This window comes from Protopterus annectens, chromosome 3.part1, assembly GCF_019279795.1.
Source record: "Protopterus annectens isolate FY-2018-M chromosome 3.part1, PAN1.0, whole genome shotgun sequence".
Taxonomy (NCBI): domain Eukaryota; kingdom Metazoa; phylum Chordata; order Ceratodontiformes; family Protopteridae; genus Protopterus; species Protopterus annectens.
Genome location: NC_056732.1, coordinates 733,180,330 through 733,199,411, shown reverse-complemented (window position 1 = coordinate 733,199,411; position 19,082 = coordinate 733,180,330). Strand labels below are relative to the sequence as shown.

General features: G+C 36.1%; 1 protein-coding gene across 1 annotated transcript in view; it reads right to left on the bottom strand.

Moving 5' to 3' along the window:
- PKHD1L1 (PKHD1 like 1) overlaps window positions 1-19,082 on the bottom strand; it is a 1,597,738-nt gene that overhangs the window by 333,096 nt on the left and 1,245,560 nt on the right. The window lies entirely within an intron of this gene.

Genomic DNA, 19,082 nt, shown 5'->3' with positions numbered 1-19,082 from the left:
AAGTAAAACACTTTGTTTAAGATATTACAATATACACAGTTGCCACAAAACATGCTTCCTTTCAACCCATCCTGTATTGAATGGAAATCTTGGTTCATTTTTTTATACCAAGACAAAACCTCACCAATGTTCTTATTTCGTCTATAGCTAAAAGAACATTTCTCCTAAATATTGATTCAGCAGATTATCTGTTTTCAAAATATACCAGTGTCTGTTTATTATTTGTTTGATTTTAAAAGTATTAGTACCATACGTAGTAACAAATCAAATTTCCGGTACGTCGTGAACTGAAACCTCCATGTTATCACTCTGTGTAGTATGTAGCAAAGATTCTCTATTAAAATTTAGAGCCCTATCACAAACAGATTTTATATGGGCTTTATTGTACCACCTCTTTAAAAATCTATCTCTCATTTGATGGGCCTCAACAATATAAGTTTGATCATCACTACAAATGTGGCGCAATCTTTGGAACTGTGCCATCGGTATATTCTCAACCACATGCCGGGGATGACAGCTACTTGCTTCAAGAAGGGCATTTTTAGTGAATGGTTTTCCAAATAATGTTGTAACCATAGTCCCATCCAACACTTTCGTCACATTCACATCAAGAAAATCGATGGTAAATTGTTCGATTCTGTCTATGAACTTTATATCAAACTCATTTGAGTTCAAGTATTCGACAAAAACCTGCCATTCATCCAATGTGCCAGTCCATATTCCCCAACAATCACCCAAAAAATGGCGCTACATATTAATGGCTTTTATGTAAGGCATTATGTAATATGTGTATATCTTTAAATGCAGCTGTTTTTTACTCTGTTCTTTATTTAAACTGAAGATGGTTTGATGGTTATTACACACTGAGGATGACAGAGGGCGAAACTGGATACCGGTCTGTTGTTGTATTGTTATCTGCTGCCATATTTCCACTGCCTTGAGGGTGATGAACTAGTAAAGTTAGCTACTCAGCTTTTGGAAAAAGTGTCTCCAGACTCGTTTTTTTTTTTTGCCTTTAATAGGTATATTTATTTTAGAAGCTTTGCTGGGCTGAGTGCTGTTTTTTCTTGTTTGGTGGCATTTATCGAACCGAGCACCTTCCACTATATGTGCACCAAGGATTTTGGATGCATATATATATATATATATATATATATATATATATATATATATATATATATATATATACACACATATATATATATTTATATATATATATATATATATATATATATATATATATATATATATATATATATATATACATATATATGTGTGTGTGTGTGTATACAGTGTATACAGTATATAAATTATAGAAGATGGACTGTCTTCTTATTAATCTATTATTATGGCAAATACATAATTTTTGCAGCTGATAAGATGAGGTCCATTTTCTATAACTAGAAGGACACTGTCAGTAGTTAATCCTTCTATGTGGTCTTCCTGACGGGAAAATGCCATGGATAACAGTGGCCCCAAGCAAAGAAGTTATTCACAGCTTGTTAAGCCTTGCAAATATATTGATGGGGACTAGTCTGCAGCTGCACTGTTATCATTACAGCTGCACTGGTATCATTAGGGATTCATTATGAAAAAGCAATTCAGATATCTGCAGACCTCTAAAACAATGGGCCCTATGAGTTGGGGGCAGACGTTTACCATGTTTACCATGGCAATGCTCAGTGCAGCTAACTATCTAAAAGGATGAACTTAGCAATCTTTTGGCCTTATTCAGTCTGTGCCATGGAAACAAACAGATTGTCTTCTATGCAGAAAGAGTATTGTGCTACTAATGCAGAACTTGAGCTACATGTGTGCATCTATGCAGTGAGGCAGATACTTCCTGTTATTTGTATTCTGAGGAACAAAGACAGGCAGCGTTATGTTTTGGTTCAAATTTGATTTCATAACCACCTTTTACACAAAGGATTTCTAAGCAACACCTGTAAAACACAACATAAGGAACTTTAACAAAAAGCACCTATAACTCTTAAATTATTCTAGCTGAAGTAATGCTCACCAGAAAGTGTGTCTTCCAGGACAGAAATTTTAATTCTAAAGAGGCAGCAGGTTCAAATGGAGGAAGATTAAATGTTTTTAGCATGCATTAAATGTCCTAAGGTAGAACTGGATCTTGAATACTTGAACAGTGGGACTAATGTGGAAAGTGACAAGTAACTGTCACTCCAAATCTTAAGTGAAAGCAAAGAAATAACTTGCCTATTCAAGTATTACAATTAGAAATAGTAACTAAATTAACTTTGATGCAAGAGTTGCTTAGCCCTTAAATTAAAAAAAAATAGAAATGTAGCACAGAGTAGAAGTGATGAGCTAAAAATGGATCGAGACGTTTGCTGTACGCCCAAATATTAAAACAACCCCATTCATTTTTAGAAGTCTATTGAGCAGAAGTTTTCAAAAGATGATATAATTGCAGCTACCTTTTAGCTTTCATAGAAACCCTGCAGTTAAAGAGTATAAATCTCGGTGGGGTTTACCTAATAAGTAAGACAACACTGTCATGAGTGGTTACAGATGCAGCTGCTTCTCTAGTAGGCTGGGCTGCAGGAGGAGAAATTATGTCTGGTGAGGCCAGAAGGTAGATATGAGAATGACTTTGGACTTGAGAAGATGGACTTTCTGAAAAAACCTCATTACCAGAGATAACGGAAGTTTAGAACAGAGGACACAGTACTCTTAGGCCAATTTTCCAGAAGAGGATCAGGTAAAAAATATCTGGAATACATGGTGTTGGCTGAGGATGCAATTAAGTCACATTGTGGCTTTCCCTACAGATGAAACAGCATATTGGATATTCAGTGGCTCAAAGATAATTCCCAGGGCATGAAGAGACAGCATTTCAGTTGGTCTTCTAGATAGATGGCCTCTCCATGAAAGTGGTTGACAGCTATACCTGTTGTTGATGGCCCCTGGGTATTGCTTCCTGACAAAGGTTTGATTACTTTTGTATGAATGTACATTTGCCTATATCACAAGTGATAATTCAGTAAAGGTGTTAAAAAATGAGTAAGAATGGGACACATCTTGTTTATGTACCAGACAAAAGACATGTTGGAAGGTAATGATTTGACGTCTAGAAGACCAGAGTCCTGAAATGCCATCATAGTGAGGAAAAACAGGCCTTATCTCCATTTCATTTATCTAGAGTTGTGATTCCAGAAATGATGAGGTAGCCTGAACCATCTGCCTCTTACAGTGCCCTTCTACCCAACAGCAGACACATCCATGGTGATGAATGCTTAAGCAGATTGCACCTATAAAGGATTCCCTGCTGTCAAGCACATAGCATTCAACTAATGCTAAAGATGTACCTTGCAGGCTTTGGCTGATCTGAAAGGGCAGACACTGAAGATTCTGACACCACAGGACAAGAAAAGGCCATTGCAAAACTTTCATGTGCAGTCTGGCATGGGGTACCATAATAGTTGTCACAGTCAGTCTTTGAGACAGAGGCTCATCAATATGAGCCCAGAAGACTGAAACAGAGCTATTGCATTACTACAGGAGCAGCAGCCTGTCCGGAGTGTAGACAGCTCAACAAAGGATAAAAGGCATTGTTTGGTTATAGTCTTGTGTGAATTTTCAAGGTTCACATTGATCACTAGGTTAATAAGCAGGCTAATCAGAAACCAGATCCTTCAAGAGGATAGCTGCAAAGAGCCAATTGTCTAAATAAGGAAATATCTTGGTTGATACAGTCACTGGTGAGCTTCTACAATGGGCACATACTTTGTGAACACTTTGTGTGCACAGGTGAGACTAAAAAGGTAAAATACAAAACTGATAATAATGGTCCTAAACTAGGAAGCATAAGTACTTCCTGGGCTCCTTGTTGATATTTATGTATAGCTAGGTTTCTTAGAGGTCCATAAATGGCATCGAATTTCCTTCTGGAAAACACAGAATTAGTGACAGTACCATAACCATATGAACGGTTTATTTTGGATCAAAGGTATTTACACTACTGAGGTCCAATGTTGACCTTAAGTTTTGTTTTTCATTAACATAAAGGAATCTGCAATAATTTCCTACATCTTTCTGGTTGGCTGGACCTCCATGGTGGCACTTTTTGTAAGAGGTTTAGCGTCATTTTTTTGCCCCTTATTTTTGGTGGGGTAGGGTGCCTAGCAAGGGAGGAAGGAGGGGGGTAAATCTAGATACATGTTTTGGTGAGTCTGAATTAATGCTTCGATAACTTGTTATAGTCTGTCTTTGGTGAAGGTCATGACTAGGACTTTGCAGATATTTGTATATAATTTATAATTCGAGACATCTACTTCTCATTTGCAAAAGTCAAATGTGGTAGAAGTCACGGCTTTTAAAGTAACACGAGGTACTGTATCAGTAGTTCTATGTTTTTAGCATAAGGACCTGAAGGTTTTCACAGTCTTATGCTTTGACTCTCTTTTGTGGTCTGTCTTATGAGTATTAGAAGTGACTGCGATGAATGAAATGTTATGAGGGCAATGTTATTGGCCTTTATTTTGAAGTACCCCTTGGAACAGGATTTTTCTGTGCCAGCCAAGTCTGATTTCTCTATCAGGAAAAAATGTCTTTTTTATCTCAAAGAGTGCTGAGAGAAAAAGCTTGACAGATGTCAGATTTGCTCACTATAATAACACCCCCCCCCCTAAGAATGCTTATCACACTTGCACTTTTTGGTATAACAGTCCATGATAAATTAGCATTAGTAACAAACAAGTGACTCAGTAACATGAACCTGTAAATTCCAACAACAACAGCAAAGTTTCTTTTTTTGGGTAATAACAATGAAAAAAATTCAAAAAAGCAATGGAAGCAACAGAAGAGGTGAGAAAATGTCTAAAGTATGGAAAAGACAAAAAAAAATCTGTAAATGGAAAAAGACAACTGTCAACAAGGTTAGAAAAGCTGTAACGTTGTTGTGTCTTTCGGCTATGACCAGTTAGGGGTCACCACAGCGGAACTCCGGTCCACTAATGATTGGTAGTTGATTTTTACATGCCAAGTTACCAGCCCTGACGCACAACCTTCAATGAAGGTACGCCCATTCACGCATGTCTCCACACATGTCTCCACACAGAAGATGCTCTAGCTGAGAATCGAACCGGACAGCGTCTTACTGTGAGGCGACAACACTACCGCAGCACCACCAAGCTGTAATGAGACTATTAATTAAGAAAAAAAACATTTTTTAGACAAATATGTTTAATATTTTTTATTACAGAATAATAATGAATCCTGGGGCTGTTTGTCTAATGCATACGAAGATGTAATGCAACAGAAGACAGCTTGTTTGGATGGGTTCGGCAAAGCATTATAGATAAGGGGAGGGGATTTAGCTGCCTGGGAAAGTTTCAGATGCTGAGCCATCTTATGTCTGATAGAATTAGCTATGCCATTAACAATGATGAGTTTCCTAATACCAGATACAAAAACTATGTTCTTACCATAATGATATTTTGATTGGCTGTTCTATTTATGTCAACTTCAGGTCTAAGACCAGGAGTACCTGGCTACCCTCACACCCACCCCCAACCACAGTGCAAACTAGGGCCATTCTCCAGCTTTCTGTGAACCCAGTGAAATGTGAAAGAACCAAACATAACAGCAAAATAGCAGTAAGATCAACAACAAAACAGAAGGCATACTGAGATATTATCTTGGCCCATTGATGCAGTGCTATTGGCCTTAGAGACAGCATTAAGGACCTGCTCCCTAGTGATAGCAATGAGAGCTATATTTGATGTTATTTTCAAAGGAAAGGATCATAGGATCATAGAAGATTACTAGGCTATTGACCCAGAGGTCATTTTAAGCTTAGCCGTTTCATCCGAATGTAATACCATAAAAATACCATAGTCAATACCCAAGATTGCATTTAGTGATGCTTCCCATGACCAAAAGGGTTGTGGGCTCTGTGCTTGGTAAGAATTGATGGTGCCTCATCCACTCGTCCAGGTTCCTCTTGAAAAGTGTCATAGAGGTGCTCTGCTTCACATGAATTGGTAGCCTGTTCCAAAGATGCGGCAGTTGCTGGGAAATAAATCTGTCCCTGCAGAATGTCATATTTAAGTCGCAGGTTGAGGGAAGAGCAGGGTAAAGTTGGAGCTGAATTTGTCAGTCAGTAGGTTTGCTGTATTTTCTGGCTCTGTACAGATTTACAGTGAGCTTTGTACACAACTGTGTTTTGCCTTTGAGGTTGTGGACATAGCTAAAGAATGTCTTGTGGTTGTCCTTGGCCTGGGGGGCCAAATTTACCCCAAATTTGGCTTTGGTAGACTTTATTTGTCCTCTGACTTGTCTGTTTAGTTTGATGAGAGTGCTTTTATCCTGCTGGGTTGTGCACCTCCTAATTTTTGCCAGGATTTTTACTGTTCTGTTATATAGCCTACTGATGTTGTGATTCCACCAGGATGCCTTGTTTTTTGAGTTAGTTCTGTACTTCTTCCTGGTGAGTACAGCTGCCTCTATGCAGCTGTTAGAATGCTTGTATATAGTTTCTATGAAGAGTTCTGCATAGTCAGCAATTTTCTCAGGGTTTATGTGGCGTGACGTTATGCCAGGATATCACTTAATAGTGGGAAGTTAGCCTTGGAGTAGTTCCTAAATATTCCAAGGTTAGCTGGGTTTCCCGGTTTTATTTTTACTTCAAGAGAGACCATTTTGTGGTCTGACCTTACCAAAGACATTACTCTAGGGGATGTGCAACACTCCCCCATATTAGTGAGGTTCAGATCCAGTATGATTGTACCCCTGATTGGTGTATTGACAATCTGGTCCAAGGAGTTTGTGTTTGCAAAATACAGGAATCTCTGTGCCTGTAAGTTTAGTGTCATATATGATTCCCACTCAGTAGTGGAGTAATTAAAGTTGCCCATGAAAATGTTATTGGGTTGGATGGTGAGTGTTACCAATATGTTTAAATACATGGTATGGGTTTCCTGGATCATAGGGGGACTATAGCTTGCAAGGAAGTGATATTAGAGTTTTCCTACGGTGATTTGAACATGAAGAAGCTCATGTGTATTATCCTGTTTGACCAGCCTTGAGGTATATTTATTTCTATGAGACCCCTCAAAAATAATACAAAAATATATCACATGATCTCCATATAATCATGTAGAATGCCTACATAATTAGCACTGCAGGAGTTGATACAGCCCAAAATCCTCTCTCTGCTTCACAGAGAACTCATAACTCAGCTTCTTACAGATTCTTAGGTTTATAGATAAGTACCAGGCTAGCTGCTCTTGCAGACCATTTTAAGACTAACCAATTTCCCTTTTTGTGCTTGAATTAACCTATCCCATTTGGTTAATTTTATTTTTTAAATTTATTTATTGACATTTGATTACTGAGAAATTCCAACTGGGAAGGAGCCCATTTTCAGTGGAGGCCCAGGGAGAAAAACTCAAAAGTATTACACATCATTTTAAGAATAATAATTTTTCAGTCTTTAAAAATAATACAAAATAAAAAAAATACAGTTTAAATAACTGTATCAAATTAAACATAATATGAAAACATTTGTAAGAGTATATAAAAGTTAAATGACAATAATTTAACACTTAGAGAAATTTTATCCCATTTATAGAGAAATTAAAAGTAAGTTAGTATAATACAAATAGGAACTGCAATATAAAGTGAGAGAAAAGCAGGCTTATGGTATATTTAGAGGGAAAACCAGGGGAATAAAACTGATAGAAGAAATCAGTGAAGAATAGAGAATAAGGAGATGTAAGGTATGAACAAGGTATTTGCCCACATTTAGGTATATGGATTATCCCGGTGTTGAACAGCTATTCGCATTAATGATTAATGACTGGCCTTACCCATCCCATGGTTGATTATCATATATTTTCTCTAATGAGAATAACTGGGATCATAACATAGATAATTTGAGGGGAACCAAGCATAGAATAAAAAGTTTAGGAACTGCCTCTGTCCATTAGTAGTACAGGTGGCAGTCCTGGAATAAATTTTCTGTTTCCCATCTGTAGATCTAACTGAAATTTGTTTTATGTGGACAGGGAGTATGTTAGCGCAGCAGCATCCTTTGCAAAATATACCTGTCCTTCCAAACCATCCTGTTGATGTTGCAGAAGAGGTTTAGATCCCTAGACCAAGTATTTCTGATTGCATGCGACTTGCTGATGTTCAGTAAATCTATCAGTATTACATCGAAGGATGCCTTGTTTGTCAAACAAGGTCACCTCTTAGCGGTCTGTAGGACACAAGTATAGCAACAGGACTTTGAGTCAGTCCGTGTAGGACATGTTGTTTAGGCCATGTATCCTTTTAGTAAGGTAACTCTGTTAACATATTTATTTGTAAAATGAAGAGTTTATCACAAATGTGTACAAGCAATTCTTATTACACTAAGTTGTAATGTAGATAATTGTAAAGTAACATGAGCAAAGTGATTTGTGAAGTGAACTGCCCTTAAATTTCTTCATTCAGTACTTGACTTAAAGCTATCTATAAACTTGCTTGATTATTAGAAGCAGACATGTTATTTCTAAACACATCCTACTCCCCATGCTGAAGTATGCCTTACCTGAAGTGACACTCGACTTATTTTTCCACACTGCTGCATTGCTTCTCCCTTAAAAATGCAAAATGGTGACTTATAACTAAATGTGTTACTCTCCTTCTGTCTGTAATGGCCTTTAAACTATTGTACTACTCTTACTGCTTCGTAATAGCTAATGCACTGAAATGCAGTTCTGAATATCCCAATAGCTGATGAGCTGAAATGCAGTTTTTCTCAATATCCCCTATAATCATTAAGTTCAGATGTTCTGTCTCTCAGTATAATCTATTTTCCCCAGTAAAAAGTGAACATGTGTATTTTAAAACTGCCCAGCTGTACGGAATTTGCTTCACCCAGACTTTTGAAGCTTCATTCAACTTACCATATCAAAATAGAGCAGTATAATCATGTAACTTCATCCACTAAATGAAAATGCTGCAAGTGCTGTTGTTAAAGTCCACCAGTATATTAAACTTCTAAACCATCTCTGCAACTCTCACAATAGTATTGGATATTGTTTTTTCATTTTTTTTTCTCTCCTATGGCCAGCCACTGGATTCACCACTTGTTGCTTTAAATGTATTTATTATTTTATTTAACATTTGTTTACTGGGAAAGTCTGACTAGGACAGAGCCCATTTTCAGAGGAGGCCCAGAGAGAAACTATTTTCAATTACCTTTTTTAGCCTTTAAACTATGTTTCCTGTAATTATATACCATGAAGTTTTAATTTATTTCTTGTTCATTTTTCATTTTTCAGATAAACTACAATGCTTTTTTTAATTTTTACTGATGAAATGGGAAAAGCTTTACTTGAAAAGCTCACTCAGACTCAGCCATATGCTACAGTGAGGGAAAGGTTAGCTTGCTTTTCCTTTTATTGCTTTCTTGTAATTTGTATTTCTTTATTACTTTCTTCTGTTTTGTATATTCTGTAATTTCATTACACTGTGTTTTAATTATGTTCTGTTTTCTACTACATAGTTAAACTAAGAAAGAAACCAGAACTGTGACTTTGGTGAGTCACTCAGAAATTAGAACAGGTCACTGAATGTTAATTACCTGCAAAATGAAGGAGGGGCAAAACTAAACCTTGTACTTAAAGGGTAAAAAAAAAAACATTTCAAGGCTTTACTGGAAAAAAGCTCACTCAGATTCTGTCATAGACTACTTTGAGGGAAAATTTAGTTTACTTTTCTTATATTGCTTTCTTGTAATTTGAATTGCTTCACTGAATTCCACTATTTTATATATTGTGGTTTATTTTCATTACACTGTGTTTTCATTGTATTCTGCTTTCAAGTGTATATTTAAACTAGGAAAGAGACCAGAGCTGTGTCTCTTGTGAGTCACACAGATGTTCAAACAGGTTACTTGAAGTTAATTACCTGTAAATTGAGGGTAGAGCTAAGGACTAAACCGTGTATTTAATGGGCAAAATAAAACTTTTCAAGACTTTACTGGAAAAGCTCACTCAGACTCTACCACAGACTGCTGTGAGGGAAGGGTTAGTTTGCTTTTACCTATACTGCTTTCTTGTAATGTGTATTGCTTATTGCTTTCTTATGTTTTTGCATATTGTGGTGTATTTTCATTACACTGTGTTTTAATTATATTATGTTTTCTATTGTTAGTCACACAGAAATTAAATGTTTCTTACTCTATCACCCTGGTACTGTTACATTTTTAAACTCACTGTCTACATAATTGCCTGCCCTTTTGTTAATTTGACCACATAATTCCTTTCCTCTCTACTTTCATTGGCTATTGTCAGTAAGCATAAAATTATAATTATGTGAAGTTTGCTCCCCTTCAGCTATTTAAATGTATTGTCCTTCTCTCTGTATTGCATACAGCCAGAAGACCAAGCACCCAGACCATTCTATTAACCCTTCTTTCATATCTAACAGCTTAGTGCACACTGCAACTCTTGTGATATTAACCCATTTTTCCATCTTAGTTATAAAATCTACAACATCTGGTCCAAGACAACCAATCAGTGCAGATCCAACACTTTGCCCCTTAGTAGTCATGTTGGGGTTATTACTTCTGTTTTGCTGCTGGTGACAGAAGGAGCACAGGGAAAGTATTTCCTGGAGACTGTTGGTTACCAAAAGCCTGATAACTGCCTCATAGGTGCCAGCTTGAGATTTGTGCTACTGCTTTGCTCCTTGTGAGAGAAAAACCTGAGGGCGGTGATTACTGACTGTCTCTGATTGGGCAGTGAGTGTCTGTGTGGGACCTTCCTGATTGGTCTGGTTACTATTAAAGGCATCTAGAAGGAAAAGGCACAACAAACAGAACCCTGCATCATCTGGGACAAGATGGCGGATCAACAAATAGGCTGTGGCCTCTTTCTCATCTTGGGATTAGTGCTACTGTTTTTCTTCTGGTGAAAGGAGAAGCAAAGCAGCATTGTACCTCAGCAGAGTGAAGCTGTGGTGAGACTAGCACTTGTAGTAACCAGGTAGTTGCCAATTAGGTGAATCCCCGCTAGTCATCATTCTTGACAAAGCTAATTATTTCTTTTCAGTAAGTAATGCTTGATTAACTACTGTGAAACTTCGGTCCCACCAATCAGCGTTGTACGACACAATGATCCACGAGAAAGTAGTGTAACTCACGGTTTATTCATCGACATCAAACCAACATTTCACCATACATCACGGACAAGACTGCCAGGTCAATATGAGAAGATAACTCCACACATCAGCCTGCTACATCAAACAAGTATCGTGCATAACATAAAAAGACGCCAATATGACACTAGTTCGTGCATAACATAAAAAGACGCCAATATGACACAAGTTTAGCGCTTTCAACCAAGTAACTGGTCTTCCTCAGAACTAAAGGGAAAAAAAATCATCAGTAACCCTTTAAATAAATTTTTTGGCGCCAAATACAACTTAATTGTGTTTTAAAGATACACTACAAAATAAATGATGCTATCGTAACACCATTATTGTCCATGTAAAAAATACATATGCTTGTGCATATAAACCATGCATTCAAACAAATCAAATATAAATATAGATAAATATGCAGAATAAATGGAAGATTCAGATGTGCAAAATGGAATAAAATATACTAAATCGATCAGATTAAAATGTAAGGTATACATCAGAACGTTTGTCGTCACTTTATAATTAATAGATAATGGGTAAATATTGAATGAGTAAAAATGAATGTGATAATGTAATACTCTTACGAGTACTATGATAAATAAAGAGATCTAAAATAACACAATAATAAAAAACCCTAACAAAATTAATAAAAATTATTATATGTGAATAAATATTCAAATATAAGACTGGGTTAATGTTATAAAGAATTAATTAAACATAATTAATATATAAAAATTCAATAATGTATATAAAAACAAATGAAATCGGCAGGACTATATATATATATGTTGATATAATGCAAAATATATTTATGAGTGAAATATTGTATAAAATTGCATATTTAAATTCTGTATAATATATAATATATAAATAAAAATGAGAGATTTGAAAAAATTAACTAATAAATAATAATAAATAGAATAATATAACACTTGCATCATAAATACAGTACTAACCAATAATTTAAAATGTAATGCTATCAATAAAATGGGGATAGTGAGAATACAGCAACTAATAAAAATAATAATAATACTTTTCTTAAAAATACTTCATAAAAAACTTCATAAAAAATACTTCATAAAAAATAATGCATTTCTAAGAAATAATGCATATCTAAAAATAATTCATAAAATTAATGCATTTCATAAAATATTGCAAATAAGTAATGTAGTTCATAAAATGCTTCGTAAAGCATTCCATAAAATATAATTAAAAGTAGTGTGTTTCATAAAATATTACAAAAAATACTTCAAAATATACTTCAAAAAACACTTCACAAAATACTTCAAAAAACACTTCAAAAAACTTCTTCAAAAAACACTTCAAAAACTTCGCAGAAGCATCACAGAAGCAATGATTTAATTGAAATGCATTCGTTGAGGCCAGGTGGGTTGGTGGCATCAAGATATAACTGCCACCAAGTTTCTCTAAAAGCTATGAGGCTTTTTAGATCGCCCCCTCTGGGATCGGTTAAAACCACTTCCAAAATACTAAATTTGAATGTGTGTTGTACACCCATTGCCTCTATATGTCTATATAAAGCGTTATTTGTATCCTTACGCCTAATACTGTACATATGGTCATAAATGCGTTTTTTCAAATAACGTTCGGTTCTACCTACATAGAACGCTGGACAATTTTCACATTTGGCCAGGTATATAACCTGTTTAGTATTACAATTGCCAAATTGACAAGTTATGATGCTATTATGTCCATTGTTCAAGTGTATCTTATCTTCACTTGACATATATTTGCAAAAATTGCAAAATCCACACTTCCTATTAGTAATCTTTCTACTATTAGTCTGACGCCCTCTTTTAACCAAGTGATGTTGTTCCAAGAGTTTTTTCATATTACATCCCATCCTATAAACAAATTTCGGTTTTGTACCTTTATACATTCACTAGAGCTTGATCATTGCTTATCAAGTGCCAGAATTTAAAAATAATTCTTTTGATGTTGTCTGCACCTAAACAATATGGTATAATGCAAGCTCGTTGAAAACTAGGATTGACTCCATAATCTTGAAGGATGGGATTATTTTGAATATCTCCTGATCCCAGTAATGGTTTATATTTTATACCCCATTGACTAATAACATATGGTACTACTTCTTCCATCATAGCAGGAGGGTACCCTCTTTGTCTGAACAGTTCCTGTATTAGGGTAATTTCCTTGTACAATTCCTCCTTCTCAGAAACCATTCTAGCAGCTCATATGCATTGGCCTTTAAATACATTGTATTTTACTTTGGGAGGATGGCAGCTAGAAAAATCCAGATAATTATTAGAAAAAGTGGGTTTTCTGTAAATTTTAGATACTATTTTCCCATTATCATGTGCTATAAAAGTATCTAAATAAGGCAACCCTTTGAGATCATATGTATGAGTAAATTTCAAAAAATTGCTACTTTCATTAATGAAGTCCATGAACTCTAATAATAATTCTTCACTAGCATGCCAGAGGATGTAAATATCGTCCAAAAATCTTGAGTAATAACGGACGTGTTGATAATACTTGGATGGAAATAATACGTTGTCCTCCCAATTCAACATGACTAAATTGGCATATATGGGGGCACAGGCTGCCCCCATAGCTACCCCTCTAGTCTGTCTAAAAATCTCACCTTCAAAATAAATGTAATTATTGTCTAATACTAAGGCCATTAATTCAACAATCAAACAAATAGTATCCCATTCTAAATCTGTGTGTTTAGTCAAGCTGTTCGAAAAAGCTTGCAAACCTTCTTCCTTGGGTATACACGAAAACAGATCAATCACATCAATGGTAACAATAAAATATGGGTGACTGGTATCATATTCATTCACTGGATACTGGGATAGAAAGCACCAGGAATCCTTGACCATATGCGGAATAAAGGTGTAAACATTTTTAAGTACCACGTCTATAAATTTACCTATTCGGAAGGTTTTAGAGTAGCTACCTGAGACAATGGGTCTCAAGGGTGGGTCTTTGGTGTCTTTATGTATCTTGGGTATACCCACCATGGTAGCTAATTTGGGATTATTAACTTTGATAAACTTGTAAATCACATCTGTAATTCTGGCCTCAACCAAATATTCTTCTATATACGAGTCTATTCTCTGGTAAGCTATATATAACTCATTCTTAGAGACTGGTACATAATTACCAGTAGAGTACAATATATTATATATCTTCTGTGTGTAATTCAAGTTATCATATATAGCAACACCTCCCCCTTTATCGGGTTTCATTATTCTGATCGAACTATCCCCCTTTAAAGCTTTTAATACATTACTCTCTTCCTGCGTCAAATTTTGATGTGCCTTCATATTTTTTAGTTGATTGTATTCATTATAAATCTCCCTAGTCACTACCTTGTCAAATGTTTCAATAATGGGGTGATTAGGTGGTGTAAATCTACTCTTAATACAAAGTAATTGACTAAATTTATCACCCCCCTCATTATTGATATATGAGATTTTATCCTTGTAAAAAACTTCCAAATTAATTTTCCTTATGTATTTTTTAAAATCAATTAATACATCAGTTAATTTAAAACTCGGATTTGGAATGTATTTCATACCTCTCTCAAACAACTTAAAATGTACCTTATCTATATGCAATCTAGAATAATTAAATATTTTAAAATTATTATAAATATATGTGTTGCCATCTATTAAAATTTCATCATTAACTTTATCATAACCATAATCAATACCGTCTGAGCAGTGTCCATCACCTGTAAAATCATTACTAATGTCATCGGTGGGGATTACCTGTCCCATGCGTTTCCCCTTGCATATGACTTGGGATATGTTCTTTGGTATGGTGGATTCTTGGTTTTCGGGTATTTTTGAAAACCCTGAGTATTATCTTCACCATAATCATAAGCATCGTGGTATTCCCCTCTTGCAATATGAGTATTTGCGAGATTGTCTGTTTGAAATTAGTTATTTGCCTTCCATTGCCTGTTGATATGTCCCTGTCATTTTTCATTTTTCCGTCCAGTAGAGTCTCTTGTACATCCAAGTATGAATCTTTCCCTGTTCTGTGGGTTGGGAAGAATGTAGGTAGGTGGATAGCCTGATTTAAGACACTCTGGATACCACCTTAGGCATAAATGTAGGATTTGTTCTCATGGACACTCTATCTTGATGGAAGATCAGGAAGGGTTGTACTGCCATTAATGCCTGTAGTTCAGACCCTTCTTGCTGAAGTTATTGCCAGCAGGAAAGCAGTCTTCCAGGATAAGTATTGTAATTCTGCTGTTGCTGCTGGTTCGAAGGAGGAAGTGTCAATTTTTCTAGCACAAAGTTCAAGTCCCATGCTGGCAATGGTGGTTTCCTGGGAGGTTTTACATTTTAATTCCTCTCAGAAACTGTCTGAGCAGAGGATGAGAGAAGACAGGAGGATCCAAGCTGTATTCTGCTGAAATAGCTGATGCATGTATCTTGATGGAAGAATAGGACAGGCCTGTGTGGAAGAGCTCTGCCAAGTACTCCAGGATGTTGGCTATGTTTACCAGACACATCTTCTCCTTTGCAGTACTCCAAATGAGATATCTTTTCCATTTTGCTGCATAATTCTTTCTTGTTGAAGGTCTGCGCCTCCAGGATTAAAGTCTTTAACCCTTTGGGATAAATTTGGGTTAATTGCTGTTATGTAATGTTCCAGGCAGTTAGCTGCAGAGTTTTCAGGTTTGGATGCAGGATGTTGTAGTTGTTCTGTGTTAACAGTAAGGGATCAGGGTAGTGTCCATATTTGTTCCCGAGACATGCTCCTCAGCAATGGGTACCAATGTTGTCTTGGCCAGTCTGGAGCTATCAGAATGATCCTTGGGCGTCCTCTTTGATCTTCAGAAGCACCTTGTGCATCAAAGGAAGTGGTGGGAATGCATATGCTGTCAGGTTTCCAACTGAAAAATAGGAGTCCACCTTCCAAGCAAGTGGGTGGTGTCCTTGTGCAGAATTTCTTTAGCTGGTGATTGAATGGGGATGCAAACAAGTCTATTTGTGGTAATCCCCATTTCTTGTGATGGCTTTGAAGATGTCCCGGGTGCAGCATCCATTCGTGGGCATCTGTGGTAGTTCTGCTTAATATGTCTGCTAGAATGTTTTCTTTTCCGGTACAAAAAATTTCTTGTAACTGAATGTTGTAGCTCAGGGCCACATTCCATAGGTCCAGTGCCATCCGGCATAGAGGATATGAATGTGTGCCTCCCTGTTTGTTGATGTACCACATAACTGTGGTGTTGTCTGTCCTTATCATCAACTGACCTTCTTGGAGAAATGGTCTGAATGACTGGATTGCCAATTTTACTGCCAGCATTTCCTTTAGATTTATGTGGGGGCAGCTGGTCTTGAGTCCATAAGCCTTGTATGCACTTGTCCAGCATGTGTGCCCCCAACCGAGGTCTGAGGCATCTGTCGTGATGGTTTGGCTTGGTTGGCTGTGCAGAAGGGCAATCCTGTGTTTGATTGACAGGCCTGAGCCCACCATAGGAACTCTTGTTTCAGGCATGGGATTATTGGAATTTTGGTTTCTAGGCTGTGCTTGTGTTGAGACCATAAATTCTTTAGGTACCACTGTAGCTTTCTCATATGCAGTCTGGCATGAGGGACCAGAATTATGCAGGATGCCATGAAGCCCAGAGCTTGCAGTACTTTTCTTGCAGTTAGATGGTTCTGCTTTGTTAATGCCAAGAAGTAGAGGTAGTTGCTGTTTCTTTTAAGCAGTTAGGAATGCCATTTGTTTTGATGTGTCCAGCTCTGCACCCAGAAAGGTTATTCTTTGGGATGGAATCAGCCTTGACTTTTTATATTGACTGTTATCCCAGGGCTTGCAGCAGGTAAATGACTCTTTGTAAGTCTTCTGTAGCTTGCTTTTGTTGTCCGCTTGTATCAGGCAGTCGTCCAGGTAGGGATAAATTTGGATTCCCTGAAGTCTGCAATGAGCAATTACTGATGCCAGGCATTTTGAACACTCTGGGTGCAGTAGATAAGCCAAAGGGCAATGCTGAGAATTGATAATGCTCTGATCCTGCAAGAAATCTGAGGTATCTTCTGCAATTGGTCTTATGGGGACGGTTGCAGGTTAAATTTCCTCCTTGAGATTTTGGAACGGGTCTTTAGTATCCTTATGTATCTTGGGTATACCCACCATGGTAGCTAATTTGGGATTATTAACTTTAATAAACTTGTAAATCACTTCTGTAATTCTGGCCTCAACCAAATATTCTTCTATATATGAGTCTATTCTCTGGTAAGCTATATATAACTCATTCTTAGAAACTGTTAAATAATTACCAGTAGAGTACAATATATTATATATCTTCTGTGTGTAATTCAAGTTATCATATATAGCAACACCTCCCCCTTTGTCGGGTTTCATTATTCTGATCGAACTATCCCCCTTTAAAGCTTTTAATACATTACTCTCTTCCTGCGTCAAATTTTGATGTGCCTTCATATTTTTTAGTTGGTTGTATTCATTATAAATCTCCCTAGTCACTACCTTGTCAAATGTATCAATAGTGGGGTGATTGGGTGGTGTAAATCTACTCTTAATAAAAAGTGATTGACTAATTTTATCACCCCCTTCATTATCTCTGAATGAAATTTTATCCTTATAAAAAACTTCTAAATTAATTTTCCTTATGAATTTTTTAAAATCAATTAATACATCAGTTAATTTAAAACTCGGATTTGGAATGTATTTCATACCTCTCTCAAACAACATAAAATGTACCTTATCTATATGCAATCTAGAATAATTATAAATTTTAAAATTATGATACATATATGTATTGCCATCTATTAAAATTTCTTTATTAACTTTATCATAGCCATAATCAATACTATCTGAACAATTTCCATCACCTATAAAGTCATCACTAATATCGTCAGAGGGGGTTACCTGTCCCATGCATTCCCCCTTACATATGGCTTTTGATATGTTCTTTGATATGGTGGATTCTTGGTTCTCGGGTATTTTTGAAAACCCTGTGTATTATTTTCACCATAAGCATATGCATCATGGTATTCCCCTCTTGCATTGTTAGTATTTGTATCTTGATTGATATAAGTCCTGTTAATAGAATATTCACTTGTATGAACATTACGTGACTTAGGCCAAATGTAGGCCAATTGTTGTTGATATTGGTGTTTGTCCCTCATCATTTTATCTTTTTTACGTGTACACAAGGTAGAAGCCCATTTATCTGCTTCTGTATATTGTTTATTATATAATTTCTCCCAGTCATTGAATAATAAATCATTCACAATCGTAGTATTTAAATCGTCCACTTCTTGAATTAGTTTACTTAATCTTTCATCATAAAATTTCATTAATAACTTAATATATTTAAAACCACATTCATCAAATAGGCTGTTGAATTCATTTTTACCCATATCTGTCAAATCAATACCCATAGGTAATTTAAAAAATCTTAAGCCTTTTGGTACTATTTTAGTATCCAAACATTTTTGTAAATACATATTGTCGACCTTAAGACCATTAATGGTCTTTAATTTTTTACCCATCAAGAATATCTTAGATTTTAAACTACCAATCTCTCTTTTATTGTCCTCCTGTGTATGTACAACTTTATCCATGTCATTCACATTATTCACATCAAAATCAAATGTTAAGAATTGATTGAATCGATTAACTTTATCTTTTTGTCCTTCTGATGATGTGACCGGTTGTGAACTCAAAACTGAGCCCTTGGTCTTGTGTGTATAAGGCAGTTCAACAACTGTTGAATAAGTTTTGTTCGGAGGTATTCTCTTGGGTTTAGTCCCTATTCATTTCGCCTCCAAATCAAGACAATAAGGAGAAAAATCAAAAGTAAAGTCGGAAATATTTATGTTACTGCTGGACAAAGGAGCAGAAATGTCCAGCCCTTTATTCCGACTATTGTAACCTGATGGTTGACC